The sequence below is a fragment of the Peromyscus eremicus genome, chromosome 8a, assembly GCF_949786415.1.
Source record: "Peromyscus eremicus chromosome 8a, PerEre_H2_v1, whole genome shotgun sequence".
NCBI classification, from domain to species: domain Eukaryota; kingdom Metazoa; phylum Chordata; class Mammalia; order Rodentia; family Cricetidae; genus Peromyscus; species Peromyscus eremicus.
Genome location: NC_081423.1, coordinates 39,249,232 through 39,274,662, shown reverse-complemented (window position 1 = coordinate 39,274,662; position 25,431 = coordinate 39,249,232).

The following is a 25,431-nucleotide window of genomic DNA, read 5'->3' as shown; positions in this document are numbered from 1 at the left end:
AAGTTGTATTCCTGGTGGCTAACCTTCATCATGGTAGATGGTACTATGTAGGTTGCTAGGGGAGCAAAGATCTCGGTGATCTAACCCAAAGCTGGACCCTGCAAGCAGCACCTGCCTTCGAGGCAAGATGTGCAAGAATGACGAGATTGTTTATGGGATGTGGTGATTTGAATAAGAACGGCCTCCATAGGCTCATATATTTGAATGCTTGGTCATCAGGTAGTGACACTACTTTCAAGGGATTAATAGGTGTGGCATTATTGGAAGAAGTATGTCATTGGGGGTAGGCTTTGAGGTTTCAAAAAAGCCCACTCCAAGCCCAGAGTCTGACTGACTCTCTCTCTCTCTCTCTCTCTCTCTCTCTCTCTCTCTCTCTCTCTCTCTCTCTCTCTCCTGTCTGCTACCTGTGGATCTGGATGTAGAACTCTTAGCTCTTTCTCCAGCACTGTATTTGCCTGCCTGCTGACATGCTTCCCACCATGCTGATCACAGACTACACCTCTGAAACTGTAAGCAAACCCTAATTAAATGCTTTCCTTTATAAGTCATGGCATCTCTTCACAGCAATAGAACACTAAGACCAGGGGGTAACCAACCAGCAAACTGTCTTTTGATTAGATCTGAAGCCTACTCACAAAACAGAATTCAGACCTAATACTTTAAACATGGTAAAAAAAAAAAATGGGTAGAGAAGTCATGGACCCTAGGGGAGAATCTATTGATGTTGATTTGGTAAATGGACATGTTGTCAAACTCCCTTCAAAATACTCATGCTTTTATCCATAAATTTGTGCTACTGATCTCAACTTTGGTCAGGGAAAATTCTTACTGCAAACTTGGAACCAAGCAATGTGCTGAGAATCAGTGACTGAGAGTGCTCGGCTACAGACTAGACATCTATCCCACTCAGCCCCCAGGACTCAGGGAAGATCACAGAAGAGGGAGAGGAAAGTGTTAGAGCTGGAGGGTGGTGAGTGCTGTGAAAATGTTTCCTCCAGGCATGAGGACATGGAGCACTTATGGATTCATGGTAGCTGTACTCACCAGCACTAGATTAAGCCAGTCAAAGATTCCAACATGGAGTCTTGGAGAATATCCCAAGCCCCATCAGTGTGAAAGACGGACAGGAGTTTATTACAGACTAAAGCTGGACAAACTCAAGGGGTAAGAATGGCCAGTGGCCAGAGGGGCCCTTGTAGCCTTGAACACTTCCAAGAAACAATAGATTGATAGAGTAGACAGCGGGGCCCTTGTAGACCTGAACTCTCTCAAGGGATGGGGATTTAAGAGTGTCACCAGGATGGACAAGTTTCCTAAAGAGTTTACCTGGTGATTGACAGGCCTATGTGTTTGGCTTTGAGGACAGGCAATGGTATGGCCTCATTCTTTATTTTAGAAAAGCCTCCATATGATAATCTGCTAAGTTTGGGGACTCATGGGACTAGCTTTTGCTATTTCTCTGCTAATGACCTTCTGGGTAGTTCTGCATGTCACATCTCCTCCCAAGACCAGATAAAGATGGAATCCCATTCATCTGACCAGTAATTTGAGTCCTGCAGTTCTGGTCTTGACTTTAAAGGTATTCATTCCAAGGTCTTCTCAGCCTATTGATATATGACCAGCTATTAGACATCAAAGTTAGAACAAGGAGGTGTGACATAGGACACCATGGTGCAGAAAGAATAAAGTTGTTTTCTGTTTAAGGCTACCCGATCCAATTTATTAGTAAACCGTACTGACTGCTTTATTCTGAAGGATAAGCTAGCAGGAAATATAACCACATAAGACCTCAGATAGGACAAGAGATGTGACTTAGGAGAAATGGGAAAGAAAGCTCAGCCACTGTAACTGTTTGTGCTGGCAGGAAAATTAGAGAAAGTGTGAATGTTCTAGAACAGGAAATAAAGCTACAACATGAAATGAAAAAGAAAACTATCAGAGTGAAATACTGACATTACACAGCACTGCAAGAGAAACAAGAGCTACACAAAGCAGACCCAGTATTCATGAAAAATAGTCGGAGACATGGAGAGTGGGCTTGCAGGAAAACAAGCATGACGCTAGTGTTATAAAAAAAAAAAAAAAAAACAGGCCAAAATAAATATGATTCAAGAAAATATAAATATGTAGAAGAGAGCAGATAATAGACCATTGTGTGAAGAACTGTTCTTCCAAGAGGAGAGAAAATTTACAACAGAAAATAGTATCCAGCTATGAGTAGAGAGTGATTTAGAATGAAGGCCGGAGGCTGATTATCCAATGGCTCAATGGCTTTTCAATTTGCCAGGAAAATGTCATAAAGATTATCACAAATATTATACTTTAGCATAGCATCTGGCAAGGCCCTGGAGAGAGAGTGCAGTAGCTAAGAGAGCTGGTTGCTTTTACAGAGGACTTGGAGCTTGGTTCCAAGCATCCACATTGGACAATACTGGCTGCTCTTGCATAGGGCCTGGGTTTGATTCCCAGCACCCACATGGCAGCTCACAACTGACTGTAACTCTAGCTTCCGAGGGTTCAATGTCCTCTTGTGACCTCTGGAAACAACCACACATATGTGGCACATACACAGGTAGACAATACACATAAATAAAAATAAATCATTTTTGACAAAAAACACCTCACAAACCTAAGAGACTTAAGAAATGGTTACTACAACAAAAAGATAGAATAGCATTAGTTCCTGGCTTTTCAGTGTTGAAGTGTGAGCTTCCATCAGACTGTGCCTATTTAGTTTGGACAGGGAACTATAGATTTGTAATGCATGGCAACTGACAAGCAGAAAATGCACATTGATGTATTTGTTCTTACTTCTCCCCATCTCCCAGTCCATCCCACAGATGGGTCTACATGGTGACTAATAACAACTCAAAAGTATAGTTTCTCCAACCCAAACCCTGATATTCCCCTGAAAACTATGGTTTCTTGAAAAAAAAAATTTTTGGTTTTTCAACACAGGGTTTTTCTGTGTAACAGCTCTGGCTGTCCTGGAACTCGCTCTGTAGACCAGGCTGTCCTCGAACTCACAGAGATCCACCTGGCTCTGTCTGCAGAGTGCTGGGATTAAAGACATGCGCCACCACCGCCCAGCTTTCTCGAAATTCTTAAACACTTGTCACACAAATGTTAGGACCTGAATACAGGCCCCTAAGCCCATGCAAAGCTGGACACAGTACTGCACATGTCTAACCAGCACTCTTGTGGGGAGATGAGAGGTGGAGACTAGAGAATCCCCAATTTTCAGGCAAGTTAGCTTGGCATGTGCAGCAGCAAACGAAAGACCCTATAACAAACAAGGTGGAAGGCAAGAAGCAATATGTGAAGTTATCCTCTGACCTCCCTATGTATGCTGTAGAGTGTGTGCATGCACACACACACACACACACACACAGAGAGAGAGAGAGAGAGAGAGAGAGAGAGAGAGAGAGAGAGAGAGAGAGAGATAAAAGTCTTTTTCCATGCATTTTCTAATTAGAAAAGAATAGAAGGCACATTGAGTTTACCATTGACTTTCTCTAGAAAGGTTGGGAATATCATTGACTCTGTTTTGAAGACATCTCTCTGGAATCCTACTTGGCCATAAACAGAGCATGTGTTATCTTCTCTCCTGCTACCACCTCTTCACATTTCTGTCATTTTAGCCAGGATTATCCAGACAGCTTCCTAACTATCTCCTGTCATCTGTCATCCTTACCTCTAGTTGTCCACTCGGGGTGGCCATAGGATTTATCATCTAATTCAGGGTATTTAATAGTGAACAGGACCATAGCAGGGCTATCTCAGACAAGTCAGAGCCTACAGTCACTGTACAAAATCTCAGACAGAGAGACAGAGATAGACAGACAGACAGAGAAACAGACAGGCAGCAGTGGGGGGCTGTTAGCTAAGCAATGCGAACAGCCAGGGCTACCCTAGACAAAGGCTGACAGACACTGTGACTGAAAACCTTGAGGCTCTTGCAAGCATTGCAGCTGGACTTGGGCTTAAGCCAGGTCTGGAAGAGTCCACTGAGCAACCAAGTGTGCCTTCTGGGAACCCTGGCTCCAAAGTGTCTGCAGTTTCCCTGGAGAATTCTTTGAACCTACTCTCACCTGGATCTGGTGTTGGAAAGGGTAACATCGGTCTGGTCAATGACAGCTCAAGCAAAGGATGCTACCTCTACTGGGCAGCATTTTCTGAGGTCATGGATAAGCAAACACACACACACACACACACACACACACACACACACACACACACACACACACTATCAGATAACGCATCCCTAACTTAGGCCCTTTGATGGGAGTTCTCTGATTAAATTACACACTAGGAGCTGAAGACAAGGCTCAGTGGTCTTGAGTCCTTGCTGCTCTTACAGAGGACCTGAATTTGTTTCTCAGCATCACCTCCACTGGTTCGCATGCATCTGTAACTCCAAATCCAGGGGATAGGACACCATCTCATGGACTTTGTGGATACTTCACTCACATGTGTACAGACACCCCCCAACACACACACATACATACACATAGACACACATACACATACCCGATTAAAAACAAAAATATACACTTTAAAGTAAATAAGTGAATTTAAGTGAACTTATAAAAAACACAAGCAAACAAACACATTAGAGGAAGAAAGAATTCCCAATTAGTCAGTGGATTTAGACTTTGGGAAACTTCAAATACTGAACATATCAAATGGACGGCATATGTTGATTTTACCAACCAATATTTCAAAACTAAGGCAAGGCATAAAAATGGGGATCCTCCCCAAATTATAAAGAAAATTCTATGAATTCCATGGGAAGGGGATAGCAAAGAGAGAGTACAAAGTATCATGACTCAAGTGTGCTTTACTCCAGGTCTTGACTTGGGGATTGGGTCACAGACATTTGGTTATTTTTACATACCTCAGTGCACATTAAATGTTAAAAACCAATTCTGTCTTAAATGTTACATGGAACATAATTTACAAATATTCTAAGACATTTCTTGCCTTGCTCCTTTAGGCACTGGGAGTCAGGCAATTCTTAGACGCAGACTCAGCCTCCTGAGTGTAATAATCCTACTCATAAATACTTTCCCTTACCTGACCTGGTCGGGGTAGCCTGACTTTGGGCTGTGAATGGAGGCTGCCATGTTCTTTCCTTCTTTTTATTTTCTGCTTTTTATTTTCCAGATTGAAAGCTGAGTCCTGGGGACTTCTACTCCTACTTGGTACCCAGGAAACTGACTGCCAGCCCCTTCATGAAGGACCCTAGTACATCCCAGTGTGTGTCAAAGAAAAGACCCAAATATGTTGACAGGTTAGGTAATACCCAAGAAAACCCCCCGCTGGGTAACACCTCTGCCCATGAGCCCCTAGCCCACAGTAAGATCTTCCACTAGTTTAAAGAGTGTTTCTTTCCAATAGAAGATAGCCAAAGGGTTCTGAGCACCAGCAGAAAGGTCTTTGGGACCATCAAGCCCTAAACAGGAGGTGCAGTTCTGGGAAAGCCAAGACCATGTAGCAAGAGGATGCTTAGACAAAATCCTACCAATATCTCCAAATAATCTGAAGGCAACCACAAAAGGTCTTCTTACCCATAAAATAAGCAAATGATGCTGACAGAGGGCATGCTCCTGAAAACCGAGCAGTTTGTCCATATTAGAAACATAGGAGAAACTTAAATCTTGGGGAAGTTCACGAAAATTGCAAAAAAGAAGAGAATGTTTCATTCTTTAAAAATTATATATCAGTCTGGACATTCCAAGTTTAAAAGAAAAGCAATCATGGAAAGATATAAGTGAATTCAGAGAAGAAAAGCACTGCATTTTCTTCTGAGAATGTCTTGGGATACAAAGAATGCAGTCACAGATGAAACAGGCCCCTGAAATTCTCAGAAAAACAGTAAAAGGCAGCCTCATTCCAGGAAACCCATATATAATGGCACTTTAGGATACCTTTACAGGGGTCTGGGGAAACCGCTATGAGGCTTTTACGATTAATACACTGCAAACTGGACTTTTAACTCACTCCATGTCAGCCCATAAGTCCATTCCTCTCTGTGCTGAATGCCTTTGTAAAATAGCCCAAACACAGAGTGGCGCAAGTAGGGAGAGTTGCTTCATTTTCTCACCTCTGCTTCATCACCCTATTGCCTCTGCTCCCATAAACACCCCCTATTTATCCCCTGCCTCTGTCTCCCTCCTTTAAACCCTGCCTCCTCTCACACAGACCACCACAGCAGCTCCCTACATGGTCTTCTCTCTCCCCTCTGGTCTTCTCCATCTGGAGTCTATTTGAATGTAGATAAAATCCTGTCAGTCCCATGACTATAACCCTTTAACTACTTTCCATTGCTCTTTTTAATAATGTGTTTTAAATTTTAGTTATTCTATTCATCCTATGTGTACGGGTATTTTGCCTGCATGTGTGTCTGTGTGGAACATGCATGCCTGGTAGCAGCCTGCAGAGGCCAGAAGAGGGTGCTGCATCTCCTATAACCGAAGTTGCAGGTGTTTCTATCACCATGTGGATGTTGGGAACGGAACCTGGGTCCTCTGCAAGAGCAACAAGAGCTCACCAGAGAGCCATCTATCTAACCCCTTAATGTTTTATTCTTTGAAAATTTCACACCTTTATATGACATACATTGGTCAGTGCAACTACCACTGTCTCCCTCTAACTACTCCTAATGCACCCATGCCATCTCTCTATCAGCTTCATCTGTTGATCTACCTATAGATCTATCTATAGATATCTATTGATAGTTAGGTGATAGATGATGATGATGATGATGATGATGATGATGAAGATAGATAGATAGATAGATAGATAGATAGATAGATAGATAGATAGATAGTCATCTACCTACCTGTTATTAATACCCCCTGAGTCAAATTTCCAATACCCATCAGCAGAGGGGTGTGTAGCCATTCACTGGGCATGAATGACCTTCTAGGGACCACATCCCCAAAGAAGAATGAGATATCCTCCCTCAAGAGCCATTAACAGAGAAGCCAGAAGCTGGAAGTTTCATTGACTTGATCTTGTCCAGGTTTCACGCAGGTAACCACAGCTGCTGCGAGATTTAGTAACAGAGTAATGATGCCAGTGGACTAAAGTACATTGAAAAAAGTCGCCAGGACTGGGCTCCAAAAAAACACCTATGGCAGACAGAGTGGGCAAAAAGAAACCCCTTTATAGAAGACAGGCAAATTCAGGAAAGAGGACATCACCACTCCCCACCTCCAGGCCAAGCCAAAGTCACACAGGATGTATGTGGAAAACTAAGGGTTTGAATATGTTTGGGGCAAGACATTCATTCACAGTCTCAAAGTAACTTAGCATAATCAGAAAGTATTATTTTATGATTCAGAGTCCCAAAAGTTCAGTAGGAATGGGAGAGGGACAAAAGAGGGTATTGAGGGTATACATCATTGTGTGGGGAGTATGTGTGTGTGTGTGTATGTATATATGTATGTGTGTGAAAATGATATAATGGAGCATATAAAATGTATAATTAATATATATAATTAATATATGTTCATCAGAAGGAGGGGTTGAATTTTAATGAATTTTTCTTCCTGAGATGATTATATGTCTTTTATCCCTTTGATTGGTAATGTAAAGGACCATATTAATATATTTCTGATATTTAAAACAAGAGGTCCAGAGACTGGAGAGACATCTTGGTGGTCAAGAGAACATACTGCATTGCAGAGGACCTGAGTTCAGTGCCCTGCAACCATAATGGGCAGCTCACAACCACCTGTAATTCCAGCTCCAGTGGAACTGATACCCTTTTCTGGTCTCTTTGGATACCTGCACACATGTGATACACACAGAAACACTAACACATGCATACTGCTCACCACACACACATAAATAAAAATAAATAGTTTTAAAGTCCCAAAAGCCATCAGCTTGACCTTATTAATTAAGCCTCAGCTTAGCTAATCACACTTAAGTAGCCAATTGTTGCAGCACCCTCTTCAGTGGGGTATGCTGTACCGTGCTGATCTACTCAGAAAGTGTTTGATTTCAATCTAATTATGAGGGGAAAATGCAGACCATTCAGGAAGATGGTTTTTCTACAAAGTCACTGACTCTTAGAAATGTGAACATCACAAAACACAATACAAGCAACATTAGCAGTACTGTTCTAGATTAAGAAACCAAAGGTCACCAGGCAGTGGTGGCACACGCCTTTAATCCCAGCACTTGGGAGGCAGAGCCAGGCAGATCTCTGTGAGTTCGAGGCCAGCCTGGACTACCAAGTGAGTTCCAGGAAAGGCGCAAAGCTACACAGAGAAACCCTGTCTTGAAAAACCAAAAAAAAAAAAAAAAAAGAAACCAAAGGTACAGAACCTCTGATATCATAGCTCACCCTTGGTTGGCTCTTGAATTAAAAATACTAACAGGGACAATGAGATGTCTGAAAAGGTAAAGGCTCCTGTTGCCAAGCTTGACAACCTGAGGTCACTCCTCAGGACACACATGAGTGCTGTGGGATGGTATTTCCATATGCTGTGAATATATGTTGCTCCCACTGGTTAATAAATAAAGCTACTTTGGCCTATGGTAAGGTAGGATAAGAGCCAGGTGGGAAATCCAAGCAGAGAGACAGGGCAAAGAAGAGCAGAGTCAGGGGCAGACGCCATCCAGCTGCCCAAGGAGCAACATGCCAGTAGACCAGTAATGTCACGGTCACATGGCAAAACACAGATTAATAGAAATGGGTTATTTAAGATGTCAGAGCTAGCTAGCAATAAACCTGAGCCATAGATCAAACAATTTATAGTTAATAGAAGCCTCTGTGTGTTTATTTGGGACTGAGCAGATTCAGGACACAGGAAAACTTCCAGCTACACATGGCAGAAGGAAAGAACTGGTCCCTGCAACACCTAAACAAATGTAAAAAAAAAAAAAAAAAAAAAAAAAGGAGGAGTACCAATAGTGTGAAAATTGAAAACTGGGGAACATTGACTACAATGGTATCAGACATTACTGTAGTTCTCGAAATACTGAGTGAGGGAAATGCCCCCAGGGCTGGACATGTGGTTTAGTGAGAGAACATTTGCTTAACTTGTGTAATCTTCAGAAGCACAAAAAAAGTCTTTATTTTTGAAGATGAAAGCAGATGAATTCCTTAATGAAGGTTGTGATGACACAGCTTTGAAACTTGAACACATGGAAAACCTAAGAGGGTGTCTTGTCTACAGCGAGCTCTTCTTTCAACTTTTCTATAGGCTCAAAATTTAAAGATAAAAGGTAAGGAAACTGAGCTTTTAAAAACGAAAGCTTTTATCACTTAGGAAAGAAGTAGGGAAAGAGGAGTGAAGGGGGGAGGAAGTGAGAAAGGATGAAGAGATTGTCACCCCCAGAGGCCTTTATTAGGGTCAACGCCCCCAGAACCTCACAGGGACTTGAGGCAAGAAGTTCAATTCCAACATCTTTATCTAGAAATGGAAAACCAAAGACACAGACTTCAGTTAACACAGATGGAAAGGGGTAGGGATGTGGTTCATGATAGGGTCACATTCCTCTCCCATCCTAAGTCTGAACTCTCATTTACAGGCCATAGGAGCAATCAACAAGCATCTCTTCCCCCAATGACTTAAGGTAGGTTCCAAGTACCCATGTCCAGGGGCTCAAAGTCAGCTACTCTAGCTCCAGTGAATTTGATGCCTTTTGCCTCTGCAGGAACACACACACACACACACACACACACACACACACACACACACACACGCAATCAAATCTTTAAAAAATACAGATTGTGGGAGTGGCCAGACAATAATTGATCCAGCCTGAGACCCAGGCCACTAGAGTAAGCCCACTCCTGACACTACCTGGAGTGTCAAGACCTCAAGTCTAGATGGCCCAGAGACCTGGGATTGAATCAAACACAACTAGAGAAAAAAATATCAATATAATGATGCCTAACGATATTCTGCTATACTCATAGATTGGTGACTATCTCAGTTGTCATCAGAGCCTTCATCCAGTAACTGTTAGAAAGAGATGCAGAGACCCACAGCCAAACATTAGGCTGAGCTTGGGGAATTCTGCTGAAGAGAGAGAGTTAGGACTGTAGGAGCCAGAGGGGTCAAGGACATCACAAGAAAATTCACAGAATTAACTAACCTGAGCTCACAGAAATTCACAGAGTCTGAATCAACAACAAAGGAGCCTGCATGGAACTGATCCAGGCTCACTACATATATGTGACAGCTGTGTAGCTTGACTTCTTGTGGGACTCCTAACAGTGGGAACAGGGGCTATCTCTAACTCTTTGGATGGCTTTTGGGAACCTAGTCCTTATACTGGGTTGTTTTGCCCAGTCTTAATACATGGGAAGGGCTTAGTCTTACTGCAACTTGATATGCCATGTTTTGTTGATGTCCATGGAAGGCCTGCCCTTTTCTGAATAGAAATGGGAGAGGAGAAGGAGTAGATTGGGAGGGCAGGCAGAGAGGAGGTGGGGAAGGAGAGGGGGGAGGGGAAACTGCAGTCCAGATGCGAAATAAATAAATTTATTTTAAAAATTAAAGAATGAATTTTATCTGGTTTTACCCTAGGTCTCTGGGCTCTTCAGTCTCTGGCTCTTGATCACCCAAGCAGTGTTGGGTATGGGTCCCATTTCATGGCGTGGACCTTAAGTCAAATCAGACATTGGTTGGTTACTCCCAAGGGCTTTGTGCTACCATTGCCCTAGCATATTTTGGAGTTAGTGCACCATTGTAGATCAAATGGTTTGTGGTTGGTTTGGTGTCTACATTTCTCTTTTGGTAACATCAAGAGTACCTTCCTTTACCAAAGACATTGGAACATAGGGATGAAGGTTCTATGTAGGCACCAGTTTGACCTCTCCATGTTCAATGAGTTGTATGGGTGTTGTCTTCAGCAACAGGAAGGGCCTTGCTGTCTGTTTGTGAGGAACAATCTATTGTCTTGGCAACAGCCTGGGTTGTTTGGGGATTTCCACGGGACCCCTTTGGCCAACAACTCAATTGGCTATAACCCAGTCCCGGTACTGGCTTCATTTGGTGACAAGATATGGCCAGTTGAGACTCTGTCTCCTCATTATTTAGAGACTTCATTAGGATTGCCTTCATGTATTTTAGAAAGTTTCCACTGCAATAAGTTTCCACATCACCCCCCAAATACCCCTTGCCGGGAGCCATCCCCAGCGGTGAATGGGTCCTGCAGAGGATGTAAGGAGTCGGCAGGAGAAGAAAATGAGCCAGGCCATGGTGGTCAGGAGAATCTTGCAGCCTGACTGGCTAGCAGCCAGAGTGTTTCTTTATTTATACAGAATTTAGTTAGCAGGGATTCATTCATGATGTTCCAAAACATAGATCATATCATTTTTGTTTTTGGACATGTGTTTCATTTCCTTTTGCTCATCTTTTAGTCATCATTAATAAACTATGACAGAACAGAGTCATCATTTCCAATCATTTTCCCTCAAGTTTTGACATAATTAATAAACAGAGTTATCATTCTTTCTCATTAACCCCATAACCTAATTTTTGAGAATCTAGAGGCATATGACAGCCTGTGCTCAGGCTGGTTGTTTTGGTTGCTTCAAGGACATTAGACCAAAACAAAATCTTCAACTACCCTGGGCATTTTGGCATGTCTCAAGCAACGTATTATTAACTCTTAGTGGTCAGAGTGCCCAGGAAAAATCCTCAGGCTAAAGCTGAGGCAGTTATTATTCAAATTCTGGCATAATACAATCAATGTTCATATTTATATCCTTATAGAATTTGTCTATATATCTAATCCTGGCATTCTGTTGTTCCTTGGTCATATGACATGAGCTAACTTCTAAGAGAGGGAGGTCCTAACACCTCATACTTTTATCATCTTTCCACTCCATACTTTACTTATCAATATGTCTCTATGTAGGGCAGAGTTGTATATCACGTAATTGTCTGAGTGTACAGTGGGAAGAGGCTTATAATCTGAACTGTGGACAATTCCTCTAGCCTATCGAATCTTGTTGACCTTTTTGAATTTACTTTGTTTTGAATATCTTGTTCCAGTGTAAGTACAGGGACAGATGCTTCAAGAATGTCTCAGAGCCTCAGAAAGAGACCCCTGGCTTCTGTGTATCACAACCTCCAAGGCATAAGGAAGACCTTCAAATAGATAAGGATATCTCTCTCAAAGTGTGTGTGGGGAGATAGTATGTTCAGGACTTTCCTGGGTAAGCTTAGAAGCAGCATTCCTGGGAGAAGGCATAAATGATTCATAAGGAATTTTCCATCAATCCAATATCCCCAAACTGTACAAGTATTAAAAGTGCCCCAAGTATGTAACAGGTGGAGATGAAAACCAAAGGTGGCATGGCAGCCATCATGTGGCTCAGCTCTGCTGGATCTTTGTCAAACAGCTGTGCTGGTTCTATGACTTCTGCCACTCCATTCAGATATGGCTGTGCCAACCCCTCAATTCTAGCTGATTCTCCCCAAACCCACCTGACCCTCCCATTCCTGTCTCCTTCACCAACAGTCCATCAATAAAATATGTTCTAGTTCTATCTCCCAGGGAGATCTATGTGTCCCCCCCCCCAAGTTCCTTCCCCTATACCTAACTTCTCTGTGTCTTTGGACTGTAGCTTTGTTATCATTTATTTAATGGCTAATGTTCATATATAAGCATATGCACACCATATTTATCTTTCTGGGTCTGGGTTACCTCACTCAGTATGATTTTTTTCTAGTTCCATCCATTTGCCTACAAATTTAATGGTGCCATTTTTTAACAGATGAATAATATTCCATTGTGTAAATGTACCACATTTTCTTTATCCATTCTTCAGTTGAGAGACATCTAGGTCCTTTCCAGTTTCTGGTTATTATGAATAGAGCAGCAATGAACATGGTTGAGCAAGTGTCCTTGTGGTAGGATGGAATGTCCTTTGGGTATATGCCCAAGAGTGGTATAGTTGGATCTTGAGGTAGATTGATTCCCATCTTTCTGATAAACCACCATACTGATTTCCATTGTGGCTGTACATGTTTCTACTCCCATCAGCAATGGATGAGTGTTCCCCTTATTCCACATCCTTGCCATCATGGGCTGTCACTGTGTTATTGACATTAGCCATATGACAGGTATAAGATGAAATCTCAAAGTAGTTTTAGTTTGCATTTCCCTGATGACTAAGGATGTTGAATATTTATTTAAGTGTTTCTCAGCCATGTACTAAATATTACTGGTCTAAATATAACTAAATACTACGGGTATAAAAAAAGTAACAATAAAATACCTCCTAATGATTTTCTGCTGTTTACAGAGATCAGTGCCTTATCCAGTCATCATCAGAGAGGCTTCCTCCTGAAGCAGACGGGAACAAATACAAAGACCCACAGCCAGACTTTACACAAATAGAGAGACTTTGGAACACACAGCTCTAATGGATGGAGGTCTACACCAAGTCCCTCCCCTCAGAGTTCGGGGTACCCCATAAAAGAGCAGGCAGAAAGAGTGTAAACAAAGGGTATGGAGGATACCAGGAGAGCAAGGGCCTCTAAATCAACTGATCAAAGCTCATGTGAACTCACAGAAATGAAGCAGCATGCACAGGGCCTGCACGGGTCAGCACCTGGTCCTCTGTGTGTACACCATGGCTTCCGGTTCAGTGTGTTTTAGGGACTCCTGAGCGTGTGAGCTGGTGCCTTCTCCTGAGGTCTCTTCTCCTTCTGATTGCTTGCCTTGTCTGAGTCAATGTGTTCTGTTTTGTCTTGTTACATTTTATTTAGTTACATGTTGTTGTTATCTCTTAGAAGCCCGTTCTGTTCTAATGAGAGACAGAAAAGGAGTGGGTCTAGATGGGAGGGAAGGTGGGGAGGACCCTGGAGGCGTAGAGGGAGGGGAAACTGTAATCAAGACATCATGTATGAGAAAAGCATCTATTTTTAATAAAGGGGGAATGTTTATATTTGATAAAAATAAGAAAGGAAGAAAGGAAGAAAGGAAGAAAGAAAGAAAGAGAGAAAGAGAGAAAGAGAGAAAGAGAGAAAGAGAGAGAGTAGGGGAGAGGGAAAGGAAGGGAGGGAGGGAGGAAGGGAGGGAGGGAGGAAGGAAGGAAGGAAGAATAAAAAGAGTAAGTCAGGAGTTAGCCTGGTAAAAGTCCAGAGAAGCCATAAGGACCTTATGATGTCATCCCATAGGCAGGTGTAAGAAATGCCCCCAAATGGCAGCCACACGGCTGCCTGTGAACCCCAATACCCGAGTAAGAGGTACAGTCCACAGAGTGTGGGAAACACCCTGAGTGACATTTCCATGGTGAGGCAGAAATTTTGAAATGTGTGACCTCCTTTTCTTTTTCTTTTTTTTTTCTTGTGTGTGTGGAGCATGCATGTGTGCGTGGTGATGCATGTGTGTGTGATGATGCATGTGTGGTTGTGGTGTATGTGTGTTTGTGGTAATGTATGTGTGTGTAGTGATGCATGTAAGTGTGGTGATGCATGTGTGATTGTAGTGCATGTATATGTGGTGCATGTGTGTGTTTGTGGTGATGCATGTGTGTGGTGATGCATGAGTGTGTTGTGATGCATGTGTGTGTGTGTGTGTGTGTGTGTGTGGTGATGGATGTGTGGTTGTGGTGCATGCATGTGTGTGTGGTGTATGTATGTGTGTGTGGTGTGTGCATGTGTATGTGGTGCATGTATGTGTGTGTAGTGATACATGTGTGTGGTGTGTGCATATATGTGTGGTGATGCATGTGTGTGTGGTATGTGCATGTATGTGTGGAGCATGCATGTGTGTGGTGATGCATGCATGTGAGGTGATGTATGTGTGTGTAGTGATGCATGTGTGTATGGTACATGCATGTGTGTGCAGTGCATGTGTGTGCATGTGCACTCATCTGTTGGTGAGGCTGATATCTGATATTCTGTATGGCTCTTTACCTCTAAGGTCTCTCACTGAACTAAACATGGATTCATCAAGCTAATGAGAACCCTCCTGTCTCCACCTCCCCAGTGCCTGGGTTACACTAATACCACCCCAGTATTCTCTTTTGCTTGGGCCCTAAGGATTCTAACTCAGGTCCTCACCTCTGCACAGCAAAATTCTGAGCCGCCTCCCCAGCTCCCAGATTTCTTTTTGCATTAATGAGAGTTATGAGAGACAGTGTTGTGCTTTACCACATGGCATGAAATCCTGGGCTTTAGATGTGGCTGGGGTTAGCCTAGGTTCACATCATCACATCCATGTGAGCTTAAAGGCAGCACTGTCCTTCCATGGGCTGCAGGCACTCACGTTCTCCTGAGTGCTGACGCCCTACACATCACAATTTCCAGAAAGTCTTTTAGTCCTGTCTGGGCTATTTGCCAACTCAAAATCCATCTAGACCTTTGCTCAGAGCTGAGTCAGAAGTATGTTGTGTACCTAGGTCAATTACCCACTAATGTCCCCTTTCCTCTTAGAGAGGTTTCATTAAACCCACATTCACTGTTTGTAGATGAAGTTAACCCAAGGTCCACTAGATGGTGCCATTCCCACATTTCTTCAATACCTCAAGGCTTGAGATCCTCTCTCCCACTGTTCTCAGTGTGTGAACAGCATTCAGAACACACAGGGTGGCAACCTCTGGCTCTGCAGATTTCAGAGCAACCTCTTTGGAAAGTCAGTGCTGCCTGTACATAGCATGTTCAAAGCCATAGTCAACATGTATACAGACACCTATACTAAGAGACTTCTCCATCATAATTCCAATCGGACTAGAGATGGCTCAGTGGTAAAAAGTGCATTGGGCTCTTGCAGAGGACCCTGGTGCAGTCCCAGCACTCATATCAGGTGGCTCACAATTGCCTGTAACTACAGCTCCAGGAGATCCACTCCTCTTGCTTCCAAGAGCACCTACACGCAGATGCACACATATACACACAATTATATAAAACAACTCTTTAAAAATTTTAATAAAATTAATTTATGAAAACAGTTTAATAAAATCACAATTGTGGAAAGGAAACTAAATGTATATTACTATTTCTTATCCTATATTTCTCTACTTTTCATTCTCAAAGACTTGCTGGGGAATCCCAAAGACAAACACAGCTGTCCTCCCCCAACAGCTTCACACATCAGGGTAGAAAACCAGCAGTGCCAAGGGGCCCATGGAAAGGTTTCCCTTAGATTAAGAAGCTAGGCTGAAAGTCCCTGACACTATAAAGAAAGGGGCATGTGCTGGCTGTGATTCTGTATTAATTAGCACTGTGTTACTATCACAAAATGCCTGAGGCAATTAACTCCTCAAAGGTTAATCTAAAGGTTTAAGTACAAATTCAGGTCCCATCAGTCTGGGCTTTGGGTGAGGGTTGTACACCATGACAGTAGCGTGTGCCAGAGACTGTTCACAGCACAAGGAGGGAGATTGTAGATGGTAAGTTTCTGTCCCATCTGGTTCCGCAGCCATTCAGTTCCAAATAAACATACAGAGGCTTGTATTAATTACAAATTGTTTGGCCTATGGCTCAGGCTTATCATTAATGAGCTCTTACAACTTAATTCAACCCATTTCTATTAATCTATGTTTTGCCACGTGGCTTTGTGGTGTTACTTGTATTCCATTACATCTTACTCCTCCAGCAGCACTCAGCATCTCCTCTGACTCTGCCTTCTTCTCCTTGTCTCTCTGCTTGGATTCTGCACCTGCCTCTATTCTACCTTGCCATAGGCCAGAGCAGCTTCTTTATCAACCAATGGTAGCAACACATATTCACAGCATACAGAAAGACTGTCCCACAGCAGGGAAATAGACATGGTTCTATCATCCCTTCAAGGTCACCCCCAGAGATCTGAAGATCTTCACACATTATTATCTCTTCAAAACCCACAGCATCTTTCAACCGTGAGACACCAGGTACCAGATTCTTAAGGCATGGACCTTTAGGGAACATGCAATACCTTCATTACAGCTGCCACTTTCTGTGAGAGTACAGAAAGTTGAACTTGCTTGGACTATGCCTTCATCCTGGGTAAAATGATAATGATAGGGCTGCCTGATGGGCGGGGGTTTTAAGAGTTAACAATACAAGCAATACTCAAGATAGTGCCTGGGATCGAACTCAGGTCTAGTCTTCATGCTTTCATAGTAAGCACTCTACAAACAGGGCTATCTCCCCAGCTCTAATCATATTTTTTGCAGTGTTGGGGATTGAAATCAAGGTCTTGTGCATACTAATATAATCCTTTCTGTAAAATATGTGTGTCCACACATGCTCACAGATGTGTTGAAAGGGCCCTTATGTGGTTCAGGCTGGGCTCAGACTCACTATACAGCTGGGGCTGACCTTGATCCTGCCATATCCACCTCCTAAGTACTGGAATTAAGGCATGAATCATCCCAGCTATATTTTGCTGTTAATAACAACTGACCTAGCAGCTGGTGAAGCAGTTCTGGGCTAATCAGTTCTCCAACATCCAAGATCTCACTTGAGCCCAACAACTGTAATAGATAAGCACATTAGCATGTGTACCTACGGATAGACTGGAGTTCACGTGAGTCATCTGGTCACACAGCTTTGGGGGACAGAATGTAAACTCCAACACAGGCTCCCTGACTACACAGCTGGGCTTTTAGTCTATAGATTGTGACTAAACTGCGGGTAACAGTCCCATGAGGCAGGGAAGGCAAATGGTTTGTCTTCCATCAACATGTTGATAGATGATGTCTGATGCCTACAGCCGATTCTTCCCTGCTTTGGTAACCCTCCTACTCAGTATCCTTCATTAGAACCCTCTCTTGTCTTTCAACCATAAAAATACGAAACTGTTTCCACATTGGAACTTGGCATTTTAGGACAAATTGCATCCATGTTCCCAAGCCATGGCCACTCATATTTGGCTCTGGAATAAAACATCCCTTCTTCCCTTTGAGGGGAGATCTTTGCAGAGTTGGGAAGGTCAAGTGTAGGTGACCACAGCTGCTCTGTCTAGCTATAGTTCTGATCTCATCAGGACTGAAGGGAAGAGATCTCTGGGTCCGGTTCCCAGCCTTATTCCTTCTACTAGAAGCCTGCTCTTCTTCCATGCTCTGCCCGTTGCTTGTGTTTTCTACTAATCCCTAGAGATGCAGCTTGCAAATGCTTAAAACTCTGAGAAATACACTAAAAGCCGAACTTCAGGATGAGAAGGATAAAAGAAAGTAGGAAGGCAGGGACTTTTGGGAAATCAGGTGAAGGCAGAACTCAGCACGCAGAAACACACATTTTCATTGCTTGCAGTGTTTCTCTTTGGAAGGGAAACCATCTTCTCCATCCTTTCTCCTAAGAAACGTAACCTTTGGTGTTTGAAGCATGTGGGCTTACAGGGCAGAGACTGAGTGTGAATATCCCATCCCTCCCTCCCTCAGCTGTTGCCTAGTGTGTAACTCCATTCTAGATCCAGTTAGTCGCTCAGAGCAACCTTCATGGCGCTGAAACTCTGGGTGAGCCAGACCTCTGGTCAGGGACAATCCAGACCAATCTGACCTATGTACCAATTGTCGTCCTTGCAAGGGAAGATGATGAAAATGTGCACAGTGCATAAAGAAGCAAGACAGGACTAGTCAAGGGAGATGAAAGGTGGTTGGAAGCCGCACCACAAAGTTGTCCTTTAAAGAGAGTTGGTAGTTTTACCCAAAACCATTCTCTTTGGTAGAAGAAAGTGACATCAGTGACTGTGATCGTTAGTTTCAACTGGCAACCTAATACAATCTGGAATCGCCTAGGAAGAGAATCTCTGTAAAGGACTGTCAGAACCAGGTTGGTCTGTGGGCGTGTCTGCGGGGATTGCCTTCACTGTCTTAATTGTGGCAAAACCCAGCTGGAGAGTGGGCAGCACCATTCTTTGGGTCTGGGCCCTAGACTGCTCCAGAGCAGAGAATGTGAGCTGAGCAATAGCATACTTGTGATCCTTTCTCTCTGTTCTTAACTATGGGTGCCATGTGACCAGCTGCTTCAAGTTCCGGCTGCCTTGACGTCCCCACAAGGATGGACTGTAATCTGAAATGGAAAGCTATAACAAACCCTTTCTTCATTAAGTTGCTTTCTCTCCCCGGCCCCCGCAAAAGGTGTTTTATTGCAGCAACCAAGGAGAAACTAGAATAATGAGCCCTTATTCTGACCTCATACTTGATTGACAAGGACAGCTCCAGTGGGTAAGTGATGTGAGAACCGCCAACAGCACAGTCACACGTGTGGCTGCAGAAGATGCTCATCTCTTACTCTAATTCTCGTTGACAGGACCCATTTGTTCAAGACCATGTGAGTGTTCTATGAGCAAGGGGAAGAGCAAAGCACAGTCCCCAACCCAAAGGGCTTCGGATTAGACAACACCAGCTCTTCTTATTCAAAAAGCTGTTAAATTTTTCAATGTGTGACTGTGTACTGAGAGTCTCCAAGACGTTTCTCTGTTGAGTCTGTGTCCCACTTATTGCCTACAGAGCACTCCTTGAATTCTTGCAGAGCCATCTTATCAGAGCACTAGCCCATGAGAAGTCATGTGTCTCGTCTTGATGGATTGACCAAATATGTGAGCCCCCAACCCTCTGTCACATCAGGAAGACTTACAGGAATCCAGTCACACAGCAGTGGTAGAACCTGTGACAACAATGGCAGAGGTGGCCTTTCATAGTTACATGGCATGGTCTCTTTCTCTCTGCCACTGTCTTCTCTTGATTTTTTCCATACATGTTTCTTTTCAACTGTGTGTGTGTGTGTGTGTGTGTGTGTGTGTGTGTGTGTGTGTGTGTGTGTGTGTGTAAGCATGTTTACAGGTGTGTGGGTGGGTGCACATGCATTGTGAATATGTGTACATGTGGATGGAGGGCCCAGGTTGTCAGGACACATTATCCATCATCCTCAATCTCTCTTCCACCTTATTCACTAAGACAGGGCCTCTAAATCAAACCTGGAGCTCACCAATACAGCTTGTCTCACTAGCCAGCAAGATCTAGTTGGGAATCTGTCTCTGCCTTCTGAGGATGGAATTCTAGGTGGGCCTCCAAGCCCACCCAGCATTTACTGGCTTCTTAAGATCTGAACTCTGGTCCTCATGCTTGGGGGACAAGTGCTCTAAGCTCTGAGACATCTCTCCAGCCCGCTCCTTTTGGTTCTCTGAGTCATGTGATGCAGTTATCAGCCATCATGTACTTTCAAAGAGTCAACTAGGACATGTGACTCCCCATTAAGCCACTGCCCACAGTCTTCACCAGAATGATGATGCTTGGGGGTAGGCCCTTGCTGTCTTGACTGCACCCTTTATCTTACCCATTCCTTTTATCCTATGCCGCATGATTTTCCCCTTCACACAATTATCCTATTCTGCCACAAGGAACTCTGGACCTTGTATCTCAGTCTGTACTACTCTCTCCCCACAGTATATGACTGATCTGTCATTTTCCTTCAGGTCCTCTGGTCCAATGTCATCTTGGAAATTATTTTTCATGATCCAATTTCTCCTATGACTATTTTTTCAAATTCAATGCTATCTGAAATTACTTTTTGATCATTTGCCATCTTTCTGTCTTATAAAGGCTTTGACTCTATTATTTATCATTGGAATCTTGGGGCCTAGGACAATTGACAGCACACAGTAGATATCCAATAAATGCTTACTGAATAAGTGGATGAGTGCCATGGTGAGTCTTTGCCTTTCATGATCCACAGAATCCGGTCACCTTGCCTGAGCTGGCTGTGACTTCTGAAGCTTATATGAAGTACAAGTATGTGTGCTGACACAAAGGGCTCTTTTAGTAATCATTTATTGTATATACTAATATGGAAGGTTATCTTAATAGTCATCTATTGTGTATGTAAATATGCGGGGCTATTATACAACCATTTATTGGATGTGAAACAACTAAGTAAAAAAGGGTGTGTGAAGTTCTGGCAAATACCAAAATATTTCTCTTCTCAACAATGATAGTGTTTATTATTTTTATGATAATTAATTCCAAAAGTTACCCCAAACTGTTACTTTACACATAAATCAAGAAGGGCATGGCTGACAGAAAGCACACTGTTTCTCGTCAGCAGGTAAGGTTCACTCTGGAAAGTCACTTCTTGGCCTTCAAACTAGATTTCGGGGGGGGGGGTCTTTTTGGTTTTTTGTTGTTGTTGTTGTTGCTTTTTTGTTTTTGTTTTTGTAAACTGAACTGGATGCGTCTATGATCCACTACTGCCCTTCATACCCTGATCACCAGAGGCAAAGGCTTGTGACCAAAGCAGTGACTGCCACTCCTGGGAACTCACTGTGAGTTTCTGATCTCCTGGGAAGAATGTCCCAGTCACAGCAGGTGCACAGCATAAGCCGGGGGGCGGGCGTGTAATCTAACACGGAGTACTCTTTTCTAGGAATCACTGAGCACCCAGAACTGGCAGTTTTGATTGAAGAGAGGCTTTGTCAGTCTAACTGAAAAGCTAGACAGTGGCATACAGAAACACAGTGTGCAAGGGAAAAAGGATGTGGGTCTGAGGGGGATCATAGAGGATGTCAGAGGGGAATCAAAGCACCCACCGGGGGTGGGGGAGCAGTGGTGTAAGTAGAATGCCAGGAATACTTGAAGGAGATGGTAATGGAGCGAAGGTTAATAACAGATGGGGAAGAAGGGAAAGAGGGAGCCACAGAGGTGTGGGGGAGAAGAGCATTCTGAACAGAGGAGAGAGTAAGAAAGTCCATGAGACAGAGCTCAGGTCTGTATGTTCAGTGAACAGAGAGCCTCCATGAAGACTGTGGTGAAGTGAGCTGGGGAGGGAAGAAGAGGAGGGATGGAGGAGAGAGGGTGAGCCTGCCTTCTGCTCCGGAGTGCCGGGTTTTAGAGAACACAAGTGAAAACTGTGTTCGCAGAACTGGTTTGTTGTGGTCTCTTTGTGTGTGTGTGCGTGTGTGCACGCACGCACATGTGTATACATGCAGATATATGTATATATATGTATGTATTTGTGTGTTTGCCTGTGTGTGTATATGTATTACGTAAGTATATGTGTGTATAAATGTTTTTGTGTATATATGTATGTATGTGTACCTGTGTGTGTTTGTTTGTGGGGGTAATGTGCTTATGCATTTGTATGTATGTGTATGCATATGTATATGTGTACATATGTGTATATATTTGTATGTGTTTGTGTATATGAGGTATGGATATATTTGTGTATGTGTTTATGCATGTATATATATGTATGTGTATATATACATTTGTATATGTGTGTATTGTGCATTTGTGTTAGTGGCTAGTGGCTAGGTGAGATCTGGGGGGGGGTGTTCATATGTGTGTATGTTTGTGTATATGTGCATGTAGAGGCCAGAGGTCAACTTCAGACGCCACTGTTCAGGTGACATCCACTTTGGTTTTGGGGTTTGGGGGTTTTTTGTTTGAGGCAGGTCTCTGCCTGACCTGGAATTCACAGATTAGGCAGGACCACCCGCTCAGCAAGCCTCAGAGGCCCAGGTCTTTCCAGCTCCCTGCACTGAAACTGCAAGCTCTGCCCCCACATCCAGACTTTAAAAAATGGGTCTTAGAGATTGAATTCCGATCCTCATGCTTGCACGGCCAACACTGTGTTGACTGAGACTGTTCCTCAGCCCTGACGTGGACAGGCTCATCGCAGTGACAGAAGTGTCCTAACACCGACTTATGGTGACGGAGGCTCGCAGCCCAATACCTAGACCAAGAGAATGGAACTGTGGTATCATGTGAATGTTAGCAGTGCTAGGGATAAAAACAGGTGTCACAGGATACATAGCCTGTGGCTCTGTAGCATCTCCTATAGCCAGAAGACAGTCAGAGCTGAAGATTAGGAGGAGAGATGGCCTGAAGTAGCAACAGCAATGTAAAGACAGAGTTCCTGAATCAGATGGGACTCAGGCCAAGGTCAGTCCTGGCGAGGAAATGTGATGGGATAGGGCTGTGTGCACAGGTGTTGCTGAAACCCTTGAACTTTGAGAGTCCAGAGACAAGCCTGGATGGTGGGTTCACAGAAGTGACACATTCCTCCTCATGTGACAGCCTTGAAGAAACCTGTATGCAGCCAGAGCTGGATAAGACAATGGTGGCTTTCCCTGGCTCAGGCTTCGCTTCCTTCGGAGCATCAGACCAATAGCTGGAGTCACCCATCATGGCCACCGAAAGGGGAAAATGAGGGATGGGATCAGACATGGGAGGGATGCCATGTCAATGTTGCTGTAAACTGAGGCTGCATATATGGTCTGGGCCCTAGAGAGTATGCTGGAGAAAGAATCCTGGTCCTAAACCAAGAGTGGGTGAGGGAGGTCTTACTGACATGAGACATTCTTCTTCAGCAAGAATTAAGATCCTGACAAAGGACCCAGGGCGATTGTTCTCACATATTCTCATAGAAGCTTAGAGAAATGGCCAGCATTAAATGAAGTAACTATATCAGAGTTAGATATCAGACTTAGAAAACTGGATCATGGAGTCAAGGAGCTTAGAAAGTGATTACCCCAGACTGTTTCGAGTATTGGAATAGGGCTCAGAAAACCAGCCTACTGGATATATTCCTCAGAAAGACTCAGAGAAAGTTATGGTGGGTGAAGAATGAGCCACTGAGGGTCACCAGCATCATGCACAGATCATGGGCGTCTCTGTGGCTGACTCTGCCATTAGCCGAAACATTGGCATGACTGGGTTTTCTAGAAGCAGTGGGAGCTGAAAAGTTAGCCAAGTCTTGTCACCAGGTGGCAGCACGCGAATGTGGAAAATAGAGCTGGCCTAATTACCCAGTCAGCTGAGAGCTCGGTACCTTACCAGGCCACAGTGTTCTAACTGCAGTAACACGTGGTATCTGAGCAGCAACGTAATTGAGCATCCCAGTGGGAATCCACACTTCCTTCCCAATTCCCAGATGTAAGCCTTCTCAGGCCCCCAGAAATCCCTATTAGCATCTTCTTGCATGCCAAGAACTGGGTAAAGACTATTCAGGTCCTCCAAGAGCTGGAGGACGCAGATGAATTGATGCAGATATCCAGAGACCTGAAGGGCTATTGTGGCTCTCCTATTTGGAGTGAACGTTTAAGGATAGATTTGAATTTTATCTCTGATTTCTCTCTAGTGCCTCCCTTCATTCTACAGACCAACAGGTGCTCCTGTCCTGGGGTCCCAATGTATTAATAGAAAGGACATGATCAGCTACGTTAAAACCTTCCCATAGACTCCTCAACTTAGTGGGCAAGACACAGCACAGCAAGGAAGGCCCCTGGCAGCCACTCACTGCCCCTTGCACAGCTACCAATGTACTTAACTAACACAGACTCCAGCTGAAGGCAATGGCAGAGTTTATGCAGCTTCCAGAGTAGGGAGCTCAGTCTCCATCGCAGAATCCACCCGAAGGAATGGACACCAAGAGAGGAGTAAGAGGGTCCAGACGGTGTGGAGAGTAGCAAAAAATGTCACTGCATTGCCTGGCTGTCTTGGTATCATGTCTCTTTGCTGTGATAAAATGCCCTGGGAAAAGTAACTTGGGGAGAAAGGGTTTATTTTTGCTCACGGTTCCATGTCACAGCCCATTACTGGGAAGGATCAAGAAGGCACTAGTTTGAAGAGGTTAAGGGGGTCCCAATGGGGAATAATATGATTTTTTTTTTTACCTTTGCATTCATAATCCATCTACCTGAAACAGATAACACAATTCAAACATTTTAAGCTTTGGGGATAACCACATCAGCTCTATCACACTGCAAAGCCATTCAGTTTAATAAATAAATAAACTAAGGCATCATTATCTCTGTGGTGAAGAGAGAAAGGAACATACTGTAAACACCATTCAGAGCCAAACACTTCATAAGTTGCTTGCTAGAGGTGAAGTTAGAGGCTTGACACTTCCTGTTCCTGTTCTCTGGCCAATGAGGTCTGTCCCCTTGACGTCTGCTCTTTATAACTGTCTTCATTCGACAGAGTCTACCATTGTCTCTAGGAGTCATCTCTCCTCTCTCCCTTCCAGTAGTGGGGGGTCCCTGGTCTTGTGACCATACAGGATGAGGTGACATTTCTTACCTTCTTTTTAGCTGCCAAGGCACCTGAACAAGATTAAAAGTGGCCGGGCGGTGGTGGCACACGCCTTTAATCCCAGCACTCGGGAGGCAGAGCCAGGTGGATCTCTGTGAGTTCGAGGCCAGCCTGGGCTACCGAGTGAGTTCCAGGAGAGGCGCAAAGCTACACAGAGAAACCCTGTCTCGAAAAACCAAAAAAAAAAAAAAAAAAAAAAATTAAAAGTGATGTGCAAATTTCCAAGCCTGTCCGTGGAGAAGACAGGGATCTATTTCTATAGATGCAATGTGCTTTCACTAAGCTAGAAGTGACGACAGTGACGTCCCTGGGAGCCTGTGCTGAGGACTCAGAACAATGCTGTCAGTCACTCAACACTGCCTCTAACTCCACATGCAGCCAGAAGAAGCTTTTCTGTTACCTAAACCACATGCTAGAGTCTTTTATCCCTAAAT